General features: G+C 37.2%; 1 non-coding gene across 1 annotated transcript; it reads left to right on the top strand.

Moving 5' to 3' along the window:
• Positions 1-2,812: 2,812 nt before the first annotated feature.
• Positions 2,813-2,874, top strand: LOC130042564 (U7 small nuclear RNA). The gene has a single exon (XR_008795253.1). It is a non-coding gene; the product is annotated as a U7 small nuclear RNA (small nuclear RNA).
• The last annotated feature ends 1,000 nt before the right edge of the window (positions 2,875-3,874 follow it).

The following is a 3,874-nucleotide window of genomic DNA, read 5'->3' on the forward strand; positions in this document are numbered from 1 at the left end:
AGTTGAATTCAGTGCATTGTCGACTTGAGCACTGTTTGAAGAGTTGATGAGCACAGAGCTAAGAGTAGCTTGAGAACACCACTGGATATGAAGATATACAAACACATAGACAGGAATATTGACTACACATAGAATGCTTTCCATTCCTCAATTCCTGAGCATCATTCTGGGTTACCCCAAGGCCCATTCTGGGCTTTTGATTGACTTAGTTTCATGCTCAACTGTTGTAACAGAATACATGAACAGTTGGAGCTACTCCAGCAATTGGAAGTTTTGTGCAATTAAAAAATATCAGTCTGGGGTGGGGGGTGGGGGGTGGGAGGCATACTGGGATCCACGGTGGTGGGAACCGGTCACTGGTGGAGAGATGGGTATTCAAAATAAATAAATAAATAAATTTAAAAAATAAAAATACTTAACATAAAAAATAAAAAATATAAAATAAAAAAAATTAGTCGAACTGGGAGTAGCTGCCCCAGGATCCATGGTTAGAACCCCAGAGGGTTCCCCGAGCCCTGTTCCCCTGAGCAGTCAGGCAAAAGTCTAGAACATTACAGAATATGTCCCCCCAAAAATAAATAAACACAAAACATGATATCTGAATATTAACGCGCAGTAATTTCTGAGCGTTATTTTTTGGTGGTCTTGGTTGGGGGTCAGGGTTGGAGTACTGTACTGGTGGGTGTTTACATGGAAATCCTTGTGAATTTTATTCCCTTAGTGAAAATGTAAACATTTTGCCTCCATAGGCTATGTGTTCAGCCCCTCCCTCTCAATCTATCTGGTACGTGGTGAGCCCCCAATGTCCTGCTAGCAACCAAGCAGATGTCCTGCTAGAAATCCAAGACCAGAAACGGAAACAAAAATTGAACTTTCTCTACCAAAAAAAAAAAAAAAAGAAAGTCTGGATAGCAAAGAGGATATGTGGAGAGAGATTGACACTGGTGGTTGGATGCATGCTGCAAAATTGTATGTCTAAGACTCAACTAAGAATAACTTTGTAGGGGCTGGAGCGATAGCACAGTGGGTAGGGCATTTGCCTTGCACTCTCCAACTGAGGTTCAATTCCTAGTATCCCATATGGTCCCCTGAACACGGCCAGGAGTGATTCCTGAGTGCAGAGCTAGGAGTAACCTGAGAGCATCGCCAGGCATGACCCAAAAAGAAAAAAACAACCTTGTAATTCATGGTGTTTTAATAAAATTTTTAAAAAAGAAGAGATTGTGCGAACATTTAATAGGTTAACAATACATATAAAAAGCTATAATAATTTCTAAGAGATTAAAGAAGCAAAAATCAATGATAAACAATATTTGAGTCAACATTAGTGTATTGATGGGGGATGGAATTGACTGAAAATTAAAAAATCCTAAATTTTATATTTATTTGGGACAAATACCAAACTACTGATCCGAATTATAATTCGTAAGGTATTTAAGCTCTAGGAAACTTTTAGGTAATGACTAAAAGTTTAAAAATGTCTTATAGTCTCTAAATCAATGGAGAAAAAATGTATATGAGGGAGGAAAATCTCTGTCTAAAAGAATAGGAGTGGGGAAGATGCCAGAATTTATTTTAAAATTAGAGAGGACCTGAGAGATAGTACAGTGGGTAAGGTGCTTGCCTTGCACACAGCCAACCAGAGTTCAATCCCAGGCATCCCGTGTGGTCCCCCAAGTATCACCAGGAGTACTTCCTAAGTGAAAAGCCAGGAGTAACCCCTGAACATTGCTAGGTGTGGCCCCAAAACCAAACAAAGAAATTAGAGTAAGAAAAAACAAATAGCAAAATTGGGTGGCAAAATAAATTCAAATATATGAGGAATCATGATAGATATGTCTTGAATTTAATGTGAAATTGTCAGAGCAGATAAAAACATACAAATTTAAGCTGCATGTGTTTTTTAAGTACAAAAACACATAAAACAATAAGGGGGAAATGTTAGCAATAAATCTAAAGATATATAGTAATATCCACAAGAACGGTCACTGTCACTGTCACTGTCCTCCCGTTGTTCATCGATTTGCTCAAGAGGGCCCAGTAACACTGTGAGACTTGTCACTGTGTTTGGCATATTGAATACGTCACGGGTAGCTTACCAGGCTTTACCATGTGGGAGAGATACTCTCGGTAGTTTGCCGGGCTCTCTGAGAGGGGCGGAGGAATCCAACTCGGGTCCATGTTGGCTGTGTGCAAGGCAAACGCCCTACACACTGTGGTATCGCTCCAGCCCACAAGAACGTCAATGAAAGTTTATTAATACAACACAAAACAGAATTTAAGATAATAAATAGCTCTGTAGCACTGTCCTCCGCTGTTCAACAAATAGTTCGAGCAGTCACCAGTAACAGCTCCATTGTGAGACTTGTTGTTACTGTTTTTTGCATATTGAATACCTCACTGGTGGCTTGCCAGGCTTTGCCCTGTGAAGATAATAAATACAAAATGAAATTAGTATGATTGCTATATATTATTTAAAATTCAGACTTACCAGAAAGATTTAACAATTCCAACTTAAATGCACCTAATAAAGTAGTTTCAAAATATTTCAAGTATTTAAAATTCTTTTATTAAATCACCGTGAGAAAAACAAAGTTGTCCATGATTGAGTTTCAGTATTACAATGCTCAAACACCTGTCCTTTGACCCGTGTACACTTCTCAACACCAATGTCCTCAATTTTCCTCTTTCCAACCCCACCCCAAGTCTGCCTCTGCCACAGACAGACACTTTTTTTATGTGAAGAACTTAACACCATCGTCTTTGTGGGCAATTCTATCATCACTAATAGGTAAATCAAGAAATTAGTTAAAAGTGTTACAGCTCTTTTAGAATTTGTCTAGCAGTTTTTCTGGTTGCTACTGGAAAGCCCACACTCACCCCCCAAACGAAACGAGTTGTGATACAAAATATTTTAAAAAGCAATAAACTTGTTCGTTTATTTATTTTATTTTTAGAAGCGCCAGGAATCAAATCTGAGTCCTTACACATGCTTTATCACTGAGACATATCCTTGATTCGTAAAATAAGTTCAGTTGTACATACAATACACTGTCCGCCAACAGTGTAGAATGCACATTCTCTCAAGCTCACAGAGAATACTTACAATGACTGGCCAGAACTAATATTAGTACCAACAAATTAAAATAAAAGCTGGTATCATATAGCCTGATTAAACATAGAACATAATTGTTATAGAGATAACACAAATTCCTGAAAGTAAAAAATAAATTTCTATTTACTCATGAGTAAAAGAAACTAAAATGGAAATTTGAGAGTACTTAGTTTCTATTTATTCACTTTTACCAGGAATTGTGGTTTGGGCCACACCCAGCTATGCTCAGATCTTATTCCTGGCTTTATGCTCAGAAATCACTTCTAGTGTGCTAGGATTTGGGAAGAAGGTTATTGGGCCTATCTGATGCCGGGGGAAAACTAGAAACACATGCAAGGCCTAACTTCCTAAAACACCTCTCTGACTCTGAAAGTTAGTTTTTAAAATACTGAATTTCAACATTGGTAAGATAAAGTTTATAAGCTGCTTGAGGGAAATCTATAATTTTGAGTACATACATTTGTTTTTCTAATGTCTGAAAATTCAGCAAGTAATTTATGTAATTAAAGAAAGTAATCAGGAAAAGAAGTAAAATAAACTAAAGTAAAATTTTTCAAAAGGTGATAATAAATGCAAAAGCATAAATTAATGATATAGAAAACAAATAAATAATTGGGATAAACCAAATAAAAAAATTGTTTAACATGAGTAATACATTTCCGACTACTAAAAAATCACTTAATCACTTAACTTCCCGTTAGTCGTCGATTTGCTCGAGCGGGCGCCAGTAACGTCTCCATTTGTCCCTGTTGCGTGCTA

This window comes from Sorex fumeus, unplaced genomic scaffold (genome assembly GCF_029834395.1).
Source record: "Sorex fumeus unplaced genomic scaffold, SorFum_2.1 ptg000103l, whole genome shotgun sequence".
Taxonomy (NCBI): Eukaryota; Metazoa; Chordata; class Mammalia; order Eulipotyphla; family Soricidae; genus Sorex; species Sorex fumeus.